The 24,967-nt window shown below is 44.1% G+C and overlaps 1 protein-coding gene across 1 annotated transcript in view; it reads left to right on the forward strand.

Moving 5' to 3' along the window:
- Nucleotides 1-24,967, forward strand: part of FOXF2 (forkhead box F2) — a 77,758-nt gene that overhangs the window by 1,154 nt on the left and 51,637 nt on the right. The gene's annotated exons all lie outside the window — the stretch shown is intronic.

Consider the following 24,967-nt stretch of genomic DNA (forward strand, 5'->3'; position numbering starts at 1 on the left):
GGCGGCCTCGGCCTGCGGCCCCGGCCCGCGCCCGCCCTACCGGGTGGAGACGCTCCTAGCCTGAGCCGAGCCGCGCCGCGCTGCCGACTCCCGCAGGGGCCGGCGCCGTCGGGGAGGCTGGGGACGCCGGCTGCCGGGCTTTGCACTTTCTATCCAGAGGAAAAGGGACTTTTAGACAAAATCGCCATCAAACGTGCCTTAAAGCGAAAGCATTTTGACAGAAATGTTTTAACTTAGCCCAGAATATTTCCCTTCATCTTTTACAACTTTAAGAGGACCAAAGCAGTTCTTCTTAATTGTTTTAGTTTATTGGCCAAGCCTGTTCCTCCCTCCCTTCGTAAAAATCATCCTGTCTCCCCACCACCCAAGATCACCTTCATTTCTACTTTTTTCGCACCTTTCGTTGATTTATCCCCCCCTCCAGAAAAGTACATCAGGGAACCATTCCATATGATAAACGATATGACTACTGTTAGGGGTTTACTGGGACCTATCCTTGTATGTATGTGGCATTTGCAGGCAGGACTGAGTGTGAGAAAGGTGTCAGAGAATCTTCAGTCACTTCTCTGCTATCGACCAATGCTTCACTGTGCCAAAAGAGGGGGGGAAATGTGGGGTTTTGTAATTAAATTATTTATATATTTTTGAAACCTGAATTGAAAATGTTGCAGGCAACGGGCTACAGCTTTATTAGTGGTTCTCTAACTGTGGTCTCTTCGGGCCAAGCAATTTCTTTAAAGGAAAAGTTAACATTGTGTGTGTGGCGGTGCCAGGACCACTGCCACTGGAAAGCAAGTGTGATTTTTATTTTTAATATTATTTTATTTGTGTCTGTGTACATATTCATGTATGGATTTTATGGATGAATCCCAAGCATAGTGCTTATTTTTTAATAAAACTTACAACTGACCTAAACACTTTGTGATGATAGATTGAAGGTGGAGAGCTTTTTACCTCCACCCTCCCCCCCAAAATGGTTTCAGTCTCTAGAAACTTCCTTTGGGTGTCAATCTATTTTCTTGAATAATTCAATAAAAGTAGAATAGGCCTGCAGGTTCCCTTACCAGACATACTGCTGTACAATATTGCCGTCCAGAATAAGACTTCTGTTAGTGGAATTTCTTAAGTTTGAAACCAGTCACTTCTGTAATTTTTCACCTACGAGCTACCAGGAAAAAAAGAAAGAAGGTACATGTTCCTCTGTCCCCAAGTTCCATTAGCAAGCAAGCTGAGCTCTTGACAAGCCTATAGTTAAACAGACATTCTCAGGTAAGTTAGTTCTGATTTGGGGCTCAAAAAGCTAGAAACCTTATCTTTTGGTTCAACTATCAACCTCAAAACACCAAAGATGTCTTCAGGGCAGTTTTAAGAGCAACTTAAATGCCCTTTGTCAAAGTAAAAACCAGCCACACACACACACACACACTGCCACTTCTATAGGAATGCAGAAGTTCAATTGCTGTGTGAACCAATTGGTAGGGTTTTTTCTCCCTGTGCTTCCCTCCTTTGTGAAGATATCCTTTGTAGAAGTAGAGGTGCCCTGTTTCACTTGTGGTCTGAAGAGAAAATGCTTCTTGCAGAGGAGGAAGAGACAGTTTCCCACACTAAAAATGGAAGGAAAGGTTTTCATCAGTGGAAGTACTAGGAAATAGTATGAACACCTGTTTCTCAGTAAGTTCAAAACAGCAGGGTTCTAACAAAGTATGGATTGCAAAATTCTAGAGAGTAACACAATCTGTGAGAAATTCAGAGACTGGACTCTTAAGCATTATCTTCTCTGCCATCCTTGAGTAAATCCCCTGGATCCAAGACCAAAGGACGGTTTTGAGTTCTACACATGAGGTTGGGGAGGAAGTGGAGCTTCTTTCCTGGTAAGGCATTTTGGCTCCCATTTTGGAATGGGAGAAAGCAGATCACTCTAAGTCTAGTTAAACAAGTAATAAGTCTTGGCTGATTTGGGTTATATTATGTATCTACTTAGTAGTCATAAAGAGTGACAATAATAGGATCGAATTATAACAAAAGGTACACATTTGCACCCACAAGACCAGTAATTAGGCCTCAAAATAAAGCTGAAGCACACTGGCAACTAGGGGAAGGAGACATCAAGTTGGCTGGGCTGAAATGCTCAGACTGGACACTGCTTTCTTCTTGAAAATATACTCTAGGACTGAAGGGTGCAGGAGTCAGTATGTCTGCTTCCGACAGCAGACTTCTCTCCGACTATGTCCCTGACTTCCCCAGGCAGAGTGCCGCCTACTTTTACAACTTTTTTGAAAAGCCACTATTTCATTTCTACATTAGTGAGTGAAGACAGTGCTGCTTCTAATTTGTTCATATTACAGAACACACAAACAGCAATGTAAAAGAGGAAAAGAGAAAGTGTTTCAAAAATCAGCCGTTTTCCTCTCTTCTCAAAAAAAAAAAAAAAAATCCTTCATTCCTACACCCTGGACTCCGGCAGACAGCGGTCCCTTCCCTGGCTTCCGTCCCCTTCTTTCTCCCGAGGGAGACTGCAAGGTTTCCTAGAATAGGAAATCCGTGAGCTTTGAGCCCCTGGTCTGCATTCCACCACCAGCTCCTATGCTGTGTCCCAAAGGGCAATCACTGGCGGCTGTCGCTCCCTCCCTCCCGCCTCCGCCTCTCCTTCACGCCCCCGGCCTCGGGAGTTTTCGGTTTCTCGGGTTCTCTCCTCTAACAGGGAAATTGCACAGACAATTTATCTCAAGAACTGCACGTCGCGGAGAGACACGGGCCTTCCGAGATGAGACTTGATCCCGCTCGCGCGGTCTGCCCAGAAAACTGGATTCTCGCAGGCGCTGGAGGAACGCTTCGCTTATCCTCTGGGTCCGCAGGCCAGGACGTGCCCTCTCGGCCAAGGGCACGGCGTGTCCCTCCTCCAGACCCCAGCTCCTGCCCAACCCCTCCTCCAACCATCCTTTCCGGCAGCCCGCTCAGCCCCTGCCCGCCCCCTCCCCCAGCCCTCAGTGTGCCCCTCCCAGGCCAGAGGGGCCTCATTCCAGCTGTGCAAATACCGGGCTTCGGGGTACCCCAGCTGGCCCTGGGCCTCCTGGAGGACATGAGATTTTTCGGGACTTCTAGATGAGGGTGAGAGGTCTGTTTGGTTTGGGAAACGCCCTTTGACACTTGTCAGCCCTGCCTGGAGCAGGAGCTGTGGGCTGAAGGCTCAGTGGGTCAGTTTCCAAAGAACCCCACTTCTGGGCCCCCACGTCCACCGCCAGCTCTCCCTGTGGCATTTTGAGGCCATGGTTCCCCTTAATCACCTAGGAGAACCTTCTCTCCCTGCCATCGACAAATGGGTGGAGACCATGCACAGCCAAGATGCTCATCCCAGCCTGGCTCTGGTCTTCCCTGCTATGGACCAAGTTGGCTACCTTTGGGGTCTGAAAACATTCTGGAAGCAGCACATACATTGTGATTAGTCTCCTCCCCTTAAGCTGCCTTTCTACAGCAGAGCACTGTTCTAAACAACGTGGAAGCTGGAGCTGAGTGGCGAATGTGCCTGGTTATCAGCTGGGGAGGCCCCTTTCCAGAGCTTCAGCCATCACAGGATGGTTGGCTCCAAGCCCCCTACCTTATGGATAAGCCTAACTAAGGCCCCTTTAGAATTGCCTCTCAGATTCTTTAGCCCAGTGAATTCTGCCCCTCCAAAAATTCAGAAAGTCTGAGCCAGCCAATCAAAGTAGGTTCTTCTGGGAGCACACATCATCATCAAATACTTTCATTTTCCCACTCCAGGCCCCAGGGTTGACCTTGCTGATTTGGAAGTGGTTCATCTCCAGGGAGAATTACCTACATCCACTCTGGTTCCACTGTTGCACAATTTTACAAACTCAACATTTTTCTGCCACAAGGATACACACAAAATACAAAGGTAAATTCATCAAGCCTCTTGGATAGACTCACATACTTTCAAGCTAAGAAAACTGTACTTATTTATTTATGAGATAGGTCTCACTCTGTCACCTGGCTAGAACACAGTGTCATTATCACAGCTCTCTGCATCCTCAAACTCCCAGGCTCCATTAATCCCCCTGCCTCAGCCTTCCAAGTAGCTAGGACCACAGGGATTCTCCACCACACCCTACTAATTTTTGTTGCTGTCATTACTCAGTCTGGTCTCAAACTCCTAGCCTCAAGTGATCCTCCACCTCAGCCACCCAAGCTAGGATTACAGGCATGAGCCACTACACCCAGCCAAAACCCTAATTTTAGACACAGGAAAACAGGATCCCACGGAGCATTTTTAAAACACTCTTTAGTAGCAGATGTGGGTCTGGAACCCAGAGTTTCCAACTCTCCAAGAGAGCTCAGCTATCTTTCCACTGTAACACAGTTATCTGGAGAGTTCAAACCCAAACATATTTAGTTGAACTGTTCAGATTATTGGCTCAGTTCTCTAATTACAATGGTCAGCAGATTGCCCATACTGGTAGATAGGTTCTGTCACTACTAAGAATTTGTCTTCCCTTACCACCCAGAATCACCCTCTTCTAGAGGACATTCGCCTGGGAGACCTTGATTCAGGCATCTCTGACACTTTCACTTCAGTATGTCAGGCAATGCAGCCCTCTACAGCAGAATGTGGCACTGCTTTCTCTCATTTTTGCATAATGTCAACTACACCCCCAGCACAGGATAGCAAGCAGAATTCTGCTTAGGAAAGAAGGGTCTGCAAGGAACTGAGAGTGGCCCAGCAGCTCCTGCTCTCTAGTAACAAGCTCTGACAGGTGGGTCTTCATCATCAAACACTTTCGTTTTTCCACTCCAGGCCCCGAACAGCAAAAATGGCCTTTTCCCCATACTGGGGATAAAGTCAAACTTTTACAATAATTTTTGAGCTTTAAAAATGTCAATTTAATGCACTCAAATCACTGATAACTTTCTGAGGTATTAGGGGACTTGGTTGGCATACAGCACAGAAGGGTTTTGCTCCTCTTTGCATCATTTTTCATTCTTTTTTATCACAATGGCTGAAATTTGCCTCAGTTCTAGAAATTAGATCTCGCAGAGTCCTCCAGTAAATATTTCCTGCTTTCAAACAACACAATATTTCTCTCTTAAATAACAGACTTTATAGTTCTCTAATGAAACCATTAAATTTTTTTATGTTTTAAGAACATAATTTGTTAATTCTTAATGTTGTCAACAAATGGCCCTAATAAGTATCTTCCAGAAAGATCATGATCGAAAACATAAAAATGTAACTCTCCCTGGATTCCAGGACCTCTTCAAATTGGCAAATATTCCTATGTCTTGAAATGCTGGTGGTTGTGTAATAGTTTCTGCACTGTATCTGTTCAACATTATTAGGATGGATGGGTGATTAGAAGCAAATGTTGTTCCTGTCATTTGCCAAATTGCACACAGCCTGGAAGAGAGAACTGTATCAACCTTAATTTTTGGTAAACTACAGCCAAACATAAACACTGACATAATACTATGGCTCCCTGACCATTCCTGGACCCTCTTTGCTGCTCTTTTCAGGAACACTTTAACTTCGAAGACTTGAAGACTTGCCACAACCGTTTCTTTTTTTTTTTTTTAATCACATCTATCTGAAGCCCAAAATAACATACAGAATCAACATCTTTGACACGCATTTGTTGTTTCTGATCAATTTCTAACCACAGAACAAAAATGTAGAAACATTTTGCGTCCTTTGGCTGGTTCTGCCCACTGTATTTAAAATGTCTGGTCACGTTCAAAATAAGAACAGAAGTGGCCCATTCAAGAAAGAACGGAGAATGAAGATGCTAAGGAGACCCAAGTCTAATCTCAGCCACGTCTCACACAGCTGGGGGAGCTTAGGGGAGTGAGTCATCCCTCTGAGCCTCACTGGACAAGGCTTGGGCTAAAACATGTCTCACTTGTCTCCCTCCACAGTTCACGTCCATGAATGTTCTCATGTAATGTGAAAGATGATATGCTAATGAGATTTTATTTCCTTTTCCCTAAACTCAATCAATTTGGGATCAAGTGTGTCCTTCAGGGACAAGTTGCATTACAGCATTCTCCAACATCACTATGTACTCATAGACATGACAAAATATATTGGAGGCCATTGGGGTACAGGGGACATACACATCTTGCCATTCTAATGGATCACAACATGTATTTCCAATAACATTTCTCCCAGTATGCTCTCACCAACTTAAGTTTCTCACAAAATCCCCACTTTCTGAACTAGATTAGTATGCTTAATTCACAGAGGCTGAGAGAGGTTGAGCTACTTTCAAGAGATTTCGTCATAAGCAACATACTTAGGGCTGTTTTCATGGGTTCCACGGTGGCTCCCACATCAGTGCTCAGACCCTGGGCTAAGAGGATCAGATCAGTCTTCATTTGTTTATTTAAGAACAAAGTCCAGGCTCGGCGCCTGTGGCTCAAGCGGCTAAGGCGCCAGCCACATACACCTAAGGTGGCGGGTTCGAATCCCCAGCCCGGGCCCGCCAAAGAACAATGATGGCTGCAACCAAAAAAAATGGCCAGGCGTTGTGGCGGGCGCCTGTAGTCCCAGCTACTTGGGAGGCTGAGGCAGGAGACTCGCTTGAGCCCAGGAGTTGGAGGTTGCTGTGAGGGTGATGCCATGGCACTCTACCCAGGGGGATAGCTTGAGGCTCCGTCTCAAAAAAAAAAAAAAAAAAAAAGAACAAAGTCCAAAGGCAATTCCCAAGGTAGCAGAGTTGATACAACCTAAAAGTACAACTAACAACAAGGGACCCAAGGTGAAACAAATTCATATGTGTGGGTACAATATAACATGAAAATACTAATATTAAATGCTAAACTCAGAAACACTAAAGGAAAACAAATCTGGAAATTAGAGAAGGGCTTGGAAAATACTTGAAGTAATAATAGATGTCATTATTTAACAAAGTGTAGTCCAGGGAAGTTCTCAGGCCCAGGGAACATATGAATAATAAAGGTTACACAATCACTCCTACAGACAGACCCATCAGTATTTAGAATAGCTGGTTATTTTTCTGGGAGAGTCAACATTTGTAGCTAGCTCATTCTGGTCCCAGACCCTGATTTCCTCCAGTGGAGCGCTCTCTCTGTGGTGTACACAGTGCAGTGGTCACCCTACTAAGCAGGCCTTCTCTTCCCTGGAGTTCTGAACCTTGAAGGGCTAATACACATTCCGTTGATTTGTTCCTGGTGCCCAGTTAACTGGTCCATCAGGTCCTGCTGTGGGACCCTTGAGCTTCCCCAGATCTTCTCTGCTCTGGAGAAACCCTTCCAATTCTGCTCATGTATCCAATTCTTGAAAGTCTACCTCTGCTCATTTGTCCTGTTCTGTTTCTGTCCTTGGTTACCTCCTTCCCACCTTTGCTATCAGCCAGGCACAATTTGAGGAAGCAAGGATGGTTTAAAGGCTCTTGCCTGCTGTCCTTAGAGAGTGCTTCTACTCCTACTGGGCTTCCTCAGCACCCTCAGTGCCCCAGCTGGAGGGTGTGGGGATGCAGAAGCTGGGGGGAATGTAAAGTGGGAGTGGCCTCTCTGGAGGACCGACTGACAGGCTGCTGCTCCCCAATACAGAGGATGCTCAGCCATGCTGAAGGAAAGGTTACCTCTGTAGGATCCCAACATATACAACATGCTGAAATAGGCAAAAGAGACAGAAATCAGATCAGTGGTTGCCAGGTACCGGGATTCAGAGTACAAGGGGACTTTGGGGATGATGGAAATACTACATCACCACATCTTGAGAGTGGTTCAGGGCTATTTACACCGGTCAAAATCAGTACTGTACAACTTAGGAAGTGGAAGTTTTTGCTACATGTAAATTACACCACAATAACCCTGACTTCCCAAACTCATTCTTGTAGAGAATGAATACTAACGCTGTATTGCCCAATGCAAGGATCTTTTCCAATAATAGCTTAAATTTAAGAGAATAAAACTTATTTGTAGAATTTCTGACTAGAACTTGCTGGGGGAGTGTTTTCTGAGGGAAATACCTCTTAAATTATAAACAGCATCGAGCTGCGCCTTGGCACCCTGGGCAAAGCCATCCACAGCCCTGGTGCCCACTGCACTTCAGTGCCAAGTAGCACCATCTAAAGGGATTTCAAGCTGGCACATGGCCTACCTCTGCCATTCCCACATTCAGGCCCACTGTCTTCCCAACTGGCATATTGGCTGAAAAAGGATGGCGAGAACCACAGCGGACAGCCTCAGTGGAAGAGAGGGCAGCGCTTCTGCATGCTTCAGAAGCTTGGATTTGTTCACAAAAGGGTGCTGCTGAGTTTTAAGACCTGGATCAATGCCCAGCACCCTGCAAGGAAAAGTCCCCAAGGAGGGGACTGAACCTGAGATTGAACCAGCAGGACTCTGTGACCCCATTCAAACTGTCCCCAAACGAGGTTTCACAAAGCAGTTCCAATAAGACTGAGATCACACCAGGTCTGCTGCCTGCCCCCGACCTGCCCCCGATTCTGTAATCCCCAGTGTGAGAATGCCAGGGAGCTATTGAGCAAACTGGGTACTTCTGACCCCTGCCACAGCCACACATCTTCAGCAATCTGAAACAAGATAATTATTAGTTCTCCTATTTATTAGCTCAACTCTTTTGAGTAATAGCCTCCAGGGACATTTATAAATGCAATTAAAGACCTCATCATGGTTATAGGCAAAATGATGCAGCTCATCCTAGATGGTAGCTGGAGCAATCCCTCAGCCCAGGTGGTGCCTCTCTCTAGATTCAAGAGGGGCAAAGGCCTCAGCGTGCACCCCCTCCACACCTGTGCATGACTCTAGCACCTGCTTCAGAAATACCTGTTTACCTCTCTCACGGGTTTAAAACCCGGAAGATACGTCAGCCAACTTGAACCCAGCAGAGATGAAGCTGAGCCCTTGTTTTTCAAAGGGTAACCTCAGAATGACTTATGACTAAAAAGAGATGTTTGGTACCCCGAGTCCCCTCTTCTGGTTGTGATTATGAGCAAAGCTGGAGTGGTTGAGCCCAAGACTGGGGCCCCCAAACAAGTCTTGCTCAGTAAGGCTCTTTCATGAGTCACAGGAAATTAAAACTACCATATCTTTGAGTCACAGTTGATTCAATAGGCTCAAGACCCAGCCCACATGCAGGCCAGTGGCGAGTTGTTTGCACACAGTGATTCATGAAGGGGCCAAAATTCTCTGCCAGATAAGATTTCTCTCCACACACTTTTCTGTTTCCCTCCCCAACCTCCAACCCCTACCCCAGCCCACTGTACTGCTTGAAATATTACCCTTTGAGTTCTTGTATGAAGTTACGTAATTAAAAAAAAGAAAAGAACATAAGTTCTACCAAAAGGAAAAAAAATATGGGACGGGGAGATACAGGTAATCATTGTTTCATTACAAACACACCATCCCCTTCCTCACACCTCTACTGACTGCAAGGTCCAAGTGGCCCGGCTTGCTGTCCTTGGTGAACTCACAGTCTGCGTACCGAACACATCGATCCCCAAACACAAACAACAGTTCTCTAAAAAAAAAAACAAAAAAACAAAAAAAAAAACAAGCAAACAAAAAACAATTCCTATTGCCAATCTTAACCTTTTACCTTTTTTTCTGTGCCTCACAGACAGAGGTAGTAGGTCTGAATGAAGCATCCAGGACATCTGGCAATCAGTAGTGGATTAAATTCATGCAGTGACTACAAACTCAAGTTCTCAGCATTCCCTTCTGGTGGTCACCTTTCCTTTGTCCCAAGAGGTGAAAAAATGTTACAGGGCATACTGTAGACAATCTACAATTTGTGAGGGGCCACGCCCCATAAAGCCATAGCTAATCAAGAAATCCTAAGTGAAAACATCACAATGTGCTTTTAAATTCCTTTGACAGAGCCTTTTTCTCCCGCCTACAGCTTTTTCCTGAAGTTAGAAGGCAAATGCAGGACTTAATAAAATATGCAATCTGTCTCTAGAACTCAGGCTTGAAGAGGCAGGGGAATGGCAGGAATGGCGAGAGACAAAGGAGGCTGCCTGCAGCAAGTTGGGAAGGTGGAATCCCTGCCCACCGCTCCTGCCTGGCTTTGGGCTCCCTGGTCAGCCAAGTGCTCTGAAGTTCTGGCTCCTCAATTCCTCCCCTCACTTCCTTTCTTTGCCCTTTTGGAGAACCAAAAATGTGTTGTCAGCACTGAGTACGCCCAGTAGCCAAAGCCAGGCTTTAGCTCTAAGTCAGAAGGATCCTAAAGGATAAACAAGATCACTGTCCTCAAACACATCAGCTCCTATCTCTGCTCCCTGCCAGACCCAAGGAACAGGCCTGTTCTTACAGAAGGCTTCCCTGACACATCCTGTTAGAGGAATCTGTGCCTTGTGCTTCCAGCATGTTCACCTTGACCTCCTAGAAGGGAGCTCCGGCAATGCCTACTTCAGGGCTAAGAGCCCAACCCCTCTCAGCCTTGTCAGAATGATGGTAACAAGTGCCTGTCACTCCTTTCCTTGAGGGAAACTCTTTTAGATGCTACTACATCTTTCCTGGGGAACGGGCTTCTCCCCAGGAAAGAAGCCAACACATGGGGAGTCAGCCATGCACAGTTATCTCTGGGGGATGAAGGGAGGCATGGTGGGCAGGCAAGGTCCCAGCAGCAGAGCCAGCAAAGCCAAAAAGTCAATCTTGGAAAGGAGCAGGAGGCCCAGGCCAGCCCTGGCCAGCCCCGGCATGGAGGTGAAGGGCTAAAGTAGACGAGCTTCTTGGCCCAGAAGTGGAGATGAAACCAGGCTGCATCGCAGCTGCCAGAAGACTCCCTGCCTTGGAGTGTGGAGCCCCAGGGCCCTGCCTGTTCAGCCCCTCTTAGCTGGGGTGCCCCGGAACCAAAGTCTCGGAAAAGAATTGGCACACAAATTAATTTGGTAGGTGCAAGAAATAGCAGTAAGGGAGAAGGAAAGTGAGCCAGTGAACAGAAAGCAGCAACTCCAGGGTGTGTTATCGAGCCAGCTGCTGCCATGAATGGCCAGAGCTGAAGGCCAGGAGGAAACTGGGAATGGTGCAATGTGCCCGCTCAGGATAATCCCACCAGGAAACAAAGAGGCAAGGGATTCTGGGGCTGGTGGAGGCAGGGGAGTGTTTGTCCCTTGTTACATGCAGGCTGCCGTGCATTAGGTGGAGTGGCTTCCCATGCCTCCAAAGAGAGCTGCAGCTTAAACATCTAATAGAGCCCCAACCCCACCCAGGCCAGCCCAGCAGCCTAATCTGCCCACAGCAAGCCCTGTCAGTCAATACTATTGTTGCAACATTGATTAGAGATGTGTCTTCTGACTTGTAACATTTGCTAACTTCCAAGGTGCAAGTTCTCCCATAATAGCCATTCTCGGCTCAGCGCCTGTGGCTCGAGTGGCTAAGGCACCAGTCACATACACCTAAGGTGGTGGGTTCAAATCCAGCCTGGGCTGGCCAAAACAACAATGACGGCTGCAACCAAAAAATAGCCAGGCGTTGTGGCGAGCACCTGTGGTCCCAGCTACTTGGGAGGCTGAGGCAGGAGACTCACTTGAGCCCGGGAGTTGGAGGTTGCTGTGAGCTGTGATGCCACCTCACTCTACCCAGGGGGATAGCTTGAGGCTCTGTCTCCAAAAAAAAAAAAAAAAAAATAGCCATTCACAAGCCATCAGCACTCAAATTCTGGATACCACATGTAACAGCTAGCTGTTGCCATGAGTTAGGAGGAGCTTGCCATGAGCTAGGAGGTTAAAGTTAGTATAAAGACCAGCACACTCCAGAGGCTGCGATGAATATCTTCACGCCTTGAGGCTCGGGTGTTGAGTCACTGGACTTTGTCTCATCATATGCTGTCATCTGGGGAGAGAGGCCTTTGGTCACAGTGACCCTACCATAGGCTCCCCAATCCAGTAGTAGCTCTTATGTCTAGAGCTGATGTCTAAAGTTAAAAGGCTGACTCTAGGTTTAGAGGCTACATAGTTCAGTGATTCTGAGCAAGGACTCTGAAGTCAGCCTGCCTAGGTCTGAATCTCAGCTCTACCACATTATTGTCTGCTGTAACCTTGAACAAGTTATCTCACCTCTCTCTGCCTCAGTTCCCTCACCCATAAAATGGGAATAATAATAGCAATGACCTCAGAGGCCCTTGTAAAGGTTAAAGTTATTATAAAGACCAGAGCCTGACACATGGTTAAGCACTACTTCCAGTCTGCTATTATTACTTAGGGATGGAAACAAGTAGTTGCTAAGCCTGGACCGTTGGAACATCCCAAAGTTATCCTACTCCTCCTTGATGAAGATTCAGTTAAATTATTTCCAGAAGAGAGAGGAAGATACAGAGAGATAGAGATTAACAGTTTCCTTTCTAAGAGAGACTTTTAAATGCCACCGTGAAGTATAGGGATTTATAGAGCACCAGGCTCAGGTTAAAGGTCTGTTGTTTTAATTGTCTATATTATGGTGTACAGACTAATGGTTTGATATGTGTCTACATTGTGAAATGATTAAATCAAGTTAATTACCATGCTCTTCACCTCATCTACTTATCATTTGTTTGTGGTGAGAACATTTAATATCTACTCTCTTAGCAACTGTCAAGTATACAATGCGTTGTTATTTACTACAGCCACCATGCTGTATTATACAAGGTGTCCCAAAAGTCACACCTAAAGTTCCCATACGTAGGGAAAATGAGAAATTTCAGGTAATGATACCAAAATATTTATTCACAAAATATTCCTACAAAATTTTAGCCATGGCCAACATATAGACAATACTTTACAAATATTTAAAATATTTTGTAATGAACATTTTGTAAATAAAGGTACATCTAGCTACAGATTCTCATTTGTCCTAAGTATGGCAACTTTAGAGGAGAGTTTCAGGACGCCATGTAGAGCTCCAGAACTTACTTCTCTTGTCTAACAGAAACTTTGTACACTTTGACCAACTTCTCTCCAACCCTTCTTCCCCAGCCTTTCTAAACTACCCTTCTATTCTCTATTTCTATTAACTTTTTTAGATTCCACATATAAGTGAAAGTATGCAGCATTTGTCTTTCTGTACTTGGTTTATTTCACTTAGCATAATGTCTTCCAGACATTGTCTACCCACAATGTCTGAAATGACAGAATTTCCTTCTTTTTAAAGGCTGAATAGTATTCCCTTGTGTGTATATGTATCACAGTTTCTTTATCCATTCCTCTGCATGCATTTACAGGCACAGCCTGATTTTCTATCTTGGCTATTGTGAATAGTGTTGCAATGAATATGCGAGTGCAGACAGCTCTTCACCATACTAAGTTCATCTTCTTTGGATATCTATCCAGTAGTCCGATTGTTGCATCATGTGGTAGTTCTGACTCTTTTGAGGAACCTCCATACTGCTTTTCATAATGGATACACTAATTTACATTCCCACCAACAGTGGACAAGGGTTCCCTTTTCTCCATATCTTTGCCAACATTTATCTTTGTCTTTTTGATAATAACTATTCTTACAGGTGTGACATGATATCTCATTGTGGTTTCAATTTGCATTTCCATGATGATTAGTGATGTTGGGTATTTTTTCATATATCTGCTGGCCATTTGTATGTCTTCTGCTGAGAAATAGCTATTCAGGTCCTCTGCCAATTTTGTTTTTTATCAGGTGATTTGGTTTCTTGCTATTGAGCTGAGTTCCTTATATAGTTTAATAATGGATGCCATGCCTTTCTTTCATATCTCTGGTTTTTTAGCCTGTCATATGCTTTCAATAAAATAAGGAGTTTCCAATTGAATTATGTAAGAAAGAAAATCAAGGGTGAGATGGAGTTCTTCGACGGACATTAGTTCAGGTGCAAGCTTTTGTGAGCACTTCCTTACATGCCAGACACCGCAGGTCTGAAGAAAAAGCAAAGATACACAATACAGCCTGTGCCCTGCAGGATCTCTCTGTGAACATGATAGAGGTGAGTCTTGGACATGATGTGGGCGTATGAGAGGAGCGTTGCGTCCAGGCCCCAGGGGTTTACAGCAGGCTTCCTGGAAGCAGTGGAATTTCAGCTGAAATCAGAACCATGAATAAGCTGCAGTTCAAGGGCCAGGGAATGGCAGAGAAGCTTGGCAGATGAAAGGAACAGCATACACCCTGGCGCAGAACTGGGGGAGAGCACAGCACTTTCAGGGAAGAGCAGATCGGATCCATACAGGAACTGCACAGCCTGTGTGGGGGGAAAATGCGGCAGGAAGGACGAATGTAAGCCAGATTATGCAGGATCCTGCTCTGCATTCTGAGGGACCCTGACCCCTACAAAGAAAAGAAACCTCCCGCCGCTCTCTGAAGAACAGTATGGAGGGACACAACCATCGGCAATGCTAGAGGCTGTTGCTCTGAATCAATGTGCGGAGGTGGAGGGCGGGGACAGCAGGCAGGTTCCCAGCGGCCTGGGGAGGTGGAACCTCAGACTAGGAGACCACTAGACATGGAAGTGAGGAGGCGCATGGTGGGCACACAGGCCACTTGGCGTGCCTGCACACCCAGGAGGAGCGGCTTTGCTTGAGTGTGTGTGTTTGTGCAATTGTTCAGGTTGATCATGCAGGGTACACATAAAGGGGGTGCCATTCATATCAGTTGCAATAATTTTGTATAGTAATTACAACCATTTTTGACTAATGAAAGTAAATATTTGGGGGAAAGCATACATTTTTAGCAAAAAGCTGATTGGAGCATAGGTGAGACAGTTGTGGGAAGAGGGAATGTGATAGACCGTGACTCCGTAAGCTGAAGTGAAATGCAGTTTCCCCTGGAAATTGTCCTGCTTCTCCTTGTGTCTGGGCCTGTCTCTGGGGAGAAGGAACAGCATGAAATCACAGGAAGAACACAGAGTTTGGGGCCAAATTGTCCTGGATCAGGCTCAACTCCCACCCAAAAGTTCTGTGATCTCACCCCAGATGCTGAGCCAACTTGAGCCACTATTTCTTCCTCTGTAGTGGACGAAGCCATGTAGGGTACATTAGGATTAAATTCTAATTCATGTATAAAATATATATTTTTTAATTTGTGTAAATTTCTATGTACACTGTATACCCATACCTATTTATTAAGTATAGGACACGGCACAGGGTGATAGTCCAGAAATGTTAATCAATATTACCGGTAGTAACAGTACACCTTAGCCTTTCATGATGAAATCAAATCCTCATCAATCAACTTATAATTATTATACACATTATACAATTCACCAAGAGGTAGACACCTGAAGGAAAGAGTCCTTCACTGCCTCTTAACTAAATTACCTGGAATTTAATCTACAGGATTATATTATTTGTGCTGCGTATCAAAGTCAGGTAGGTCTTTGCCAACATGCATATCATATCCCTCATGCCAAGAAATATAACCTCTAATGTTACTGATTGTGCAATTGACTTCTTTGGTCTTTAAAGGGAAAATGCCTCACACATTTGGGAACTAAGGGAGGAACTTTAAAACCTAGGTTATTTACTAAATGAGAAGTCTTGAACATCCCTTAAGAATTTTCATCTCTGGGCAGTGCCCATAGCTCAGTGGGTAGGGCACCGGCCACATACACCGAGGCTGGCAAGTTCGAACCCAGTCTGGGCTACCTAAAACAACAGTGGCAACTGCAACAACAACAAAATAGCCGGGTGTTGTGGCAGGTGCCTATAGTCCCAGCTACTTGGGAGGCTGAGGCAAGAGAATTGCTTGAGTCCAAGAGTTTGAGGTTTTAAGGTTGCTGTGAGCTATGATGCCAGCACTCTACCCAGGGTGATAGCTTGAGACTCTGTCTCAAAAAACAAACAAACAAACAAAAATAAAACAAAGAATTTTCATCTGCTAATCCGAGAACATATACTATGGAAATATTATTAAATGAGAGTAAGAAAAAGATTTATGTTCCTTTTAAGTTTCTTATTTCCTCTGTGAGCAGGGCTAGATGAAAAACAATAGAGAGAATTCGTCTGCTTGATCGTTTTTTTTTTCAGCCCAGTGATTCTGTCTTCTATGTTCATATTTTTAGAGTAGAAGTAGGCACTTTTAGCACCAAGATTTTTCACACATGAATGATAAATCCCATTTTAAGTTTGTGTTTCTCCCTTCTTCCCACCAGAACTCTTGATTTTCCATTTTTCTCTCATCATCTCCTTACCATCCTTCTCTTCAAGGCATCCTTCACACATTTATTTGTTTACTCTTCAAGGCATCCTTCAGAGGTCAGCCAAGTATCCTTCTGACTAGAAAAGGGCAGAATCCTTGACGCAGGAAGAAGAGAGAACAAAGCAAGCTTTTGCCTGGATCTTACAAAAAGCCTGACTGGATCCTTTTAACTTCCAAGAGGTCACAAAACCTCCACTCTGAAGCAGATCACTGTAGAAACAGTTCATTTGCAACACCGTGTAGCCCAAAAGAACATCCTCAAACCAGTGCCAACCTCACTCCATTCACCAAAATACCTAACAGATTTACATGTATAAAGCAACCCTTCCCCTCCAAAGCATGAAAGAGCTTTAAGACTTCCTTGTATAAGCAGGGCTCATAGGAGCATGGCGTAAACCATGCTACCCAAGAAAAGGTGGGTAAGTTTGACTCCATAAATATTGTAAACTTCTATCTGTTTAAAAACTAGACAAGAGGGGGACACAGCTGCAGCTTATCTGACAGATGAAGATAATGACAAATCAAAGCTTTCCAAATCAATTTTTCAATCTACAAAAACCCAGTAGAAATAGATAGCAATCAAGACCATAACATTTCTACCAAAAAAACTCCCCAACAAATCCAGAAATACAAATAGGCCATAAGTATATGAAAAAAGTCAAACTTTTATAAATAAAATGTGAATAAAACCATAATGATTGAGCGTTTATTGACAATTGGCAAAGATTTAAAAGTCTGATAGCCGATGGAGTTGGCGAGGTTTTCAGGAAATAGGCAGTTCATATAATGTTAATGGGATTGTAAATTGGTGCAACCTTTTTTGCAGGGCAATTTGGCAATATCTATTAAAATGTAAAATGTACATAGCCTTTGACCCAGCAATTCCGCGGCCAAGCAAGGAATTTATCCTGAGGGTATGCTCTCTCAACTGTGCAAAAACTGCCTGTGTACGGGAACACGTGTTGCAGTATTGTTTGTAATCCCCTTAAATGAAGATTTTTTAAAAATCTTGTTACTATCAATTTAAGAAACGGGACAAATTAATTGGCATACAATCACACAGTGGAGTACTCGGCGCTTACGAAGTATAGGGGTGGATTTGGGGGCACTTGGGGAAAGGTGGTTGAGATGCACTATTTTGTGAGGGAAAGCGGGTTGTAAACCAACACACCGTGTGTGGAGCCATTCACATCAAAGTTCTTTAAATGAACAAATAAATGTGTGTGTGTGTGTGCATATGTTTTCTCTGCACAGGCAGAGAAAATTTTGAGAAAGATTCTAAATTGAAAGAAAAGCTTAAATAGTAGTTACTTCTGCTGGGAAGGCTGAGGGCGTGAGAAGTATTTTATCTTTCACTTTACGCCCTTTTATTCTGCTTGGAAGAAATAAGTTCTTAGCTTTGGGTTTGTTTGTTTTTTCCATTAATGCACATTACAATTTAAACAAACATTGTTTACTAAAAAGGAAAGAACAGAAAAGGAGAAAAGGAGGAGGGAAGGAAGGCAAAAGGGTGAAAAGGAAGGAAGGAGGGCGGGAGGAAGGAATGGAAGAGAGAAGAAAACCCTTGTTCTTTGGGGTAGAGGTCTTTGCCCGGTTCCAGTGGAGACAGACTAGTAGCACATGCAAAAGCTTTAGTACTTTCCCCCAACTTCACAAACACTAACTTGCTGCTTCTTTCTTAAATGAGAACAAGGAAGTACTCTACTGTTGGCTTTGTCCATACTTTTGCCTTAGTCTTTGCAAACCACCCTGGGATAAAGTCCTTACTGTGGCAGAAGCCAAGGGTGACTCCAGGGAGCCAGACAGCGTTTCCTCCCATAATACACAAATTTGTATTTTGCCAGATGTTTTTGTCTCTGAACCTAGATCCCACAGTGATAGGCGCCACAAAAGTACACAGCCGGACAGAGGACTCGCCCAGACTTTGCAGGGAGGAGACAGACGGGTAGAGGTCAAGAGGCTGCCTTTCTGAAGGCTGAAGGCCACAGATTCAGGCCAGGAGCTTGACAATCTGGGCAGATCAGAGAGGTGGGCTTTGTCCATGGTGCATGCAGCTGTGTGCATTTCGGGGGTGGGGAGGAGGGAGGTGTTTGAACCAGATAAAAATCTTTCCTCCCCTAGGATTCCGGTAGCTGATCAGAAGCTACATGAAATTTTTTTCACTTACTTTTTAAAGTTAAAATTATATTTGAGGTCTCCTTTATAAGATAATGGGTTATAGCGAAGGATTTTTTTTTAAGAACTGGTTTTAAAATTTCAAGAGACTTTAAGAAAGCTTTTCCATGTCTTAACTCCTTTTCTATGGTAAAGGAGGAAAGTTTGGAACTACCACAGGCCCAACATATACGGGACAAAAATTCTCTCAAAGCAAAGGGACCCAATCCTCTGTCCCTTCTCCTGCCCCACCCTTCCTCATTCCGCCCCAATCTGAACTCTGCAACCATTACTGAAGCTTAAAAAATATTCTGCTACTACTTGACTGTTTAAATATTAACAAGCATGTAAAGCTACTGGGGGTAAAAGCCTGGGGCCTGTAGCAAGAAGCAAGCCTCAGCTGGATTCTGTAATTATTTCTTGCGCAACTCCAGGTCGCAGTCACAGCCCTCTGAAGATCACACACTTCCAGCACTTGCTGGGCTCGGGCAGGAGGTCCTGACTCTGCCAGAGTTGCATAAGCCTTTTCATAGCATCCTAATTAGTCATTAAGACGCAGAACAAAGGGCCATTCTGACCAAGGTGGCACTATTGTATTTATTTACTTTGAGGAAAGGAGACATTTCTTGCACATTCTCCCCTGGGAGGATATGAATGGGGTTAAGATGGGGAGATAGAGACAGTAGAGAGGGGAATGGGCCAGAAAGACAGTGACAGAACAGGACTTCCTGGGGATTTTCTGTCCCTGCTGCTACATTTCTTGTTGTTCCTGCTGCTGCTATTTAAAGCTCCCACCAGGCCAGCCTTGGCTGGTCAATGGAAAGATACTGACTATCCCAGGCTTTTCCCTGTTGGCAAAATCACCATCCTCATATCCACACATTTTATTTTTCATCAGACTAAACAGTTATGAGATCAGGGTTCTAAACTACTGCTGCCCTGGTTACTTTAGATGAAATCTACCCCTGGAACCTGAGTCTTCGGGTAGAAGGCTATGACTTCAACCTGGCACACACCTGTAGTCCCAACTACTCCAGAGGCTGGTGCTGGAGGATTGTGTGAGCTCAGGAGTTTGAGGCTACAGTGAGCCTTGATAATGCTACTGCACTCCAGCATGGGTGACAGAGCAAGGTCCTGTGAAAGGAAGGAAGGAGGGAAGGAGAGAGGGAGGTGGGGAGAAAGAGAAGAAAGGAAGGGAGTGATTCTACAGATGAACAAAAATGCCAGAAAACGCAGAGGTGAGCTTTCTTACAAATAATATGAGACCCTACTAGAGGCATTCAGCTTTGTTTTGGAGCACATACCTAACCTGGCATGCTTCCTTTGTGTGATCTATGAATTCAGTGTCTACCTGAAACCTTCACCCAACCTGTTTGTACAGTTGGAAAGCCCAGCCAGCTGCATGGGCTGGGAGATAATCATGGCAACACTGCAGCCTGCAGGTAAGTGTGAAGATAACAGCAGGACACCTGGTGAGGGCTACAGGGTGCACACTGCCTTGTCCCCTCCAAAGAGCAAGATGCGCCCCAGAGAGGAGGGGTGTCAGTGAAGAGTTGAGTTTGGGCTCTGGTTTTTTAAACCAGAATTGTATTTGCCAAGTTTACTGGGGAAAAACTTTAATTTCCCACAGTATTGCCAAGAGGATGAGCTTCGTAAGGATGGAAAGTGGCCGGTGGGTCATCTTTCACCCCTGCATATAGCAGCCAGCCCAACTCAACTTGGTAATCACTAAAAGCTACTCCAACTTGACAAGGGAAAAACAGTCTGTTCACATTAAACTCACCTCCCTATGCCAGAGTTTTACTAGGCTACAACAGGGGATTGCCACAGATGCTAAATATCCAGTTTTAATACATCTCAAAGTATCTTCGAAACAGTATAGACAAATGTAGCTTTGGTAAGTTACAGTGCATTAATCAGTTGTAACTCAAAGGCACCAGTTAATGGAGTAATGTCAATCTACATGGGGGTAGATTGACACAGATCTAATCTGTGTCACATAGTAACACATCAAAGAATTCTTTTTCACCATATGAAGTGGGTAGAAACATCCAATGACTTGGATAGAAGGAATTGCATAGAAACATCTTCAGATCTCTGCTCAAATGTTACCATTTCCAGTGAGGTTTTCTCTAGCTGCCTTATCTAAAAACTATAAAAACAACCGTTTCCTCACTTTCTATCCTACTCTTCTGCTTTCTTTTTCTCCTTGACACCAGGAGTTACTAAATATTTATCTTTAGTTAATGTCTGTCTTCCACATCTGAATGAAAGTGCTACCAGGCATGGTGGTGCACACCTGTAATCCTAGCACTCTGGGAGGCTGGGGCAGGTAGATTTCCTGAATTCAGGGGTTAGAGACAGGGTGAGCCAGAAAGATACCCATACCCCCTCTCTAAAAAGAGCTGAGCATTGTGGCAAGTGCCTGTAGTCCCAGCTAATAAGGACGCTGAGGCAAGGGGATCACTTGAGCCCAAGAGTTTGAGGTTTCCTTGAGCTATGATGCCATGACACTCTACCAAAGGCAACAAAGTTGCCCCCTCTCTTCTTAAAAAAAGAAAAAGAAAGAAAGTGCTGGGACAATAAGGATTTCTTTCTGTTTTATATGCCACTGAATGCTGAGCTTAGAACAGTGCCTGGCATATTGAAGGGCACTCAATAAATAGAAATGAATCAATGGATCAAGATATCATGCTTATCAAATGTGATGACAAGACAAACCCGGGAAGGTGGGGGAAAATATTAGATGGCAAAGTCGACAATCAAAATTATCTTGACAGGTGAGAACAATAGTCTGAAGCCAGGAAGATGGAATTTAACAGGCTGTGTAAATCAATCCCACACTTAGATTTCAGAAAAACAATTGCACAAGAACAAGATGAGAAAGATAATGCGACTAAATAATAGCACGTGCAAAAATGACAGGGGCTCAGATGGCAGCCAGCTCAGTCTGAGTCAAAGATAAAACCAGCCTGTCAAAAAGGTATGATCTTTGCTGCCATCACTGATTAAAATGATCGTAGTTTTCAGCACACAAGTGTGCGCACATGCGTTCCTTCACCAGAACTCACATCCTTTTGTATAGACACACAAGATGCCTGTGAACAAGGTTATTCATTGCAGCCTGGGTTGGAAGAACAAAGATGCGAAACCACCTAAATGTCCACCAACAGGGAACTGGTTAACTAAATGAGAGAAGGCTACAGCACAGCACATGTCTCAGCCTTTCAAAAGGAATAGGGAAATTCTTAATGCACTGACACAGAGCAGCGGTTCTCAACCTTCCTAATGCCATGGCTCTTTAATACAGTTCCTGTGGGTAGTGAACCCACAGGTTGAGAACCACTGACATGGAGAGATCTTTAAGGTAAGTAGGTTGTGGGGGCAGGGGTGGGGTGGAGAGATTAAACAAAAAGAAAATACGTGGCAAGCTTTATTTAGATTGGATTTAGAGCCTTGCTACTCTAAATCAAATGATCCTTGACCATTACTGTGGGCATCAGGTGAAAGGTCATTTGACATGCGGAGTAGCAGGACCAATCTCTGACCTCTGACACCGAATTTGCAATTTAGTATGATTCCCAAATGATTTCTGGGCACATTAAGGTTTGAAAAGTACTGTTTTGTTAAATTTGTGAACATTTTTTTATGTGGTAAACTCTATGTAACATAAGATTTACCATTTTGTTAGTAACCACTTTAAAGAATACAATTCGGTGGAATTAAGTATACTCATAATACTGCTCAACCATCACCTCCATCTACCTCCAGGACTTATATAGGCTATAGTAGAGGTTTCCAACTACCTAGATGACCAAATTTGTTAAATACCTTAAAAATATCCTAGATATGATTATAATTACATCTTCCTTATTTGTTCTTTAAGACACAATTTTCATTTGTTGGTTCTTCATTCATTTAATGTATACTTCTTGAGTGTGTCCCCCCACTATTTTTGTTTTTAAGACAGAGTTTCACTATGTCACCTTTGGTACAGTGCCGTGGTGTCACAGCTCACAGCAACCTCGAACTCTTGGGCTTAAGCTATTCTCTTGCCTCAGCCTCCAAGTAGCTGGGACCACAGGCACCTGCCGTAATGCCTGGCTACTTTTCTGTTGTAGTTGTCATTGTTGCTTAGCTGGCCCAGACTGGGTTCAAACCTGCCAGCCTGGGTGTATGTGGCCGGCGCCATAACCACTGTGCTATGGGCACCAAAACATTTCTTGAGTGTTTATGCTAATCCAGGCATAGCTCCAGGCACAGAGGACTGTAGTTGTAATTAAAAAGATAGGAAACTTCTTTTCTATTTCTTTGGCTGGAGTGATTTATTGGTCTTTCTTTTACCAAGCTTTATTGAGGTCTAAGGATAAACCAAAAATGGAAAACAGTATGGTAGCTCCTCAAAAAATTAAAAATGGAACTAACACATGAGCCTATGATACCACAACTGAGAATATAGCAAAGGAAAGGACATCAGTAAGTAGAGGAGACGTCTGCACACCCATGTTCACTGCAGCACCATTCACAATAGCCAAGACATAGAATCAACCTAAGTGCCCATCAATGAATGAATCGACAAAGAAAATGTAGTGTTTTCATTGAATCCCACAATGGCATAAATGTATTCATCATCTATGTGCAAATGACTTAATAAAAAAAATCCAAAAAGAAAAATAGCGTTAGTCATAGAAGCAAAATACAAACAAAATATAGAGGTTTCTCTTTCGATAATAAATCCATGCTAAATAAAAACAAAGAAAGAAAATGCAGTGTTTATACATAATGGAATACTATTCGGCCTTTAAAAAGAAGAAAATCTTGCCATTTGAAACAACAGGGATGAACCCAGAGAACACAACGCTTGGTGAAATAAGCCAGGCACAGAAAGACAAACACTGCATGATCTCACTTACATGTGGACTCTTAAAAGGTCCAACTTATGGAAACAGAAAATAGAATGGGGATTACCAGGGCTGTGGGGAAATGGGGAGATGTTATTATGGGGTGCAAACTTGCAATTGTAAGACGAACACCATGCTGTTCTGGGGATCTAATGTACAGCATGGTGACTACAGCTGAGACTACCATACTGTAGACTCAAATGCAGCTGAGAGAGCTGATCTTAAGTGTTCTTACCACAAAAGAAAAAGGGAAATAACTGTGAGCAGCAATGGATCTGTTACCTAATTTGATTGTGGTGTCCATTTCACAGTGTGTATGTGTATTAAATCATCACATGGTATACCTTGAAAAGAGAGGCTCTTTTAGAGAATGGATTTAGCCAAGCCTACCTCACACCACTCACACGCTTCAGAAGATGTGGCCACCATTCCCTCCAATCTCACTTTTTATAGCCTTTCCTCTTTTACTGAAGGTCAGGGAGCTCCTGACATTTCCAACAGCCTTGGGTCCATGCCCATAATGTTCTCCAGGATTTCAGGGAACACTGGCTTTGCAGGATCCTCCTCTTTCAATCACTCAGAAGTATCTGTGGTAGAACTGGTGCCAATGCCAGCTGATTTTGCCCAGCTGAACTCTGCTTACTGCAGGATTATTTGTAACTGTGAGTCTTTTGCTCATCTTTGGTCACCCTTCTCAGATCAGGACACCTGTTATAGTCAATCCCTGCTGGCCTGGGGCAATTTTCAGTAGCTACTATCTAAGGGCTCAACCCAACTGGCACAAGTTGGCCTCAGCTGTGCATTCTCCTCCACGGGCACACAGGGTAATCTTAAAACCAGCACAGGAATTTCTTCCAAAACTCAGGGCCACTGACATTGTGTGCACCATGACACCACCATCATCAGGAAGAATTAGGAGCCTGATAAAGATATCAAACAATACTGACATGGAGTGGGAACCCACCCATCACAGAGCCGCTGGCTTCTGTGGGTTACTTCCTCTTCCAGAATTGGTGATGTCCATGTTCACCTCTCCTCCTTCAGCCAGGTGGTCAGTCTCATTGCTCTGTCCTCTTTCTTTTCTGCTGCACACTCAGGCAATGATGCTTGGCCTGTGATCCTTACCCTGTCAATATTTCAGGTCCAGAAGCACCATATAGATGGCTGTATATATGAAGATCCTGCCTTTGGGTGGTGTAGCATGGAGTTTGGGTGGGATTTCATTTACACCTTGTAGTCACTGGCCAGAAGGATGAAGTTCACACTGTTCACGAGGTTGCTGGGTGTATTCAAGTCACATTAATTTGGTTGCATCTTATAGGATCTGCAATCCAGTCATGGAAAAGTCCCCATTCTGCTGTCACTGGCTGCAGCTTCACACACCATGTGCTCTTCCTGCCTTCAAACTGTATTTTTAAGTTAAGGGGAAAAAGGCAAAGTGTAGAACAGTACATCAATATAGTGCTGCTTGCATGAGGAGGAAGCATAGATATATTATAAGCACACAGGTGAGTGTGATTATATACAGAGAGCAGCCCTGAGAGAATGCATGCAGGGGTCTTAGCTGAGCCCATGGGGTGCTGATGGGGAAGAGTGGTGCCAGGGAAGCATGCCATCCCATGCCTCAGCAGCATTTACACATATAACTTAGTCAAAGAATTAAATTTGAACTATAAATAAGTGAAAAGACTTTTGTAGCTAAACATCTAGTTTTATATTTTATAACCAACATACAGTGCCAGTCCTAAAGATGTGATTGCCCTGTTTCTTACAATGGAATAGTCAAGCCTTTCTCCCCA

The sequence above is a fragment of the Otolemur garnettii genome, unplaced genomic scaffold (genome assembly GCF_000181295.1).
Source record: "Otolemur garnettii isolate 467f Iridium unplaced genomic scaffold, OtoGar3 scaffold00149, whole genome shotgun sequence".
Taxonomy (NCBI): Eukaryota; Metazoa; Chordata; class Mammalia; order Primates; family Galagidae; genus Otolemur; species Otolemur garnettii.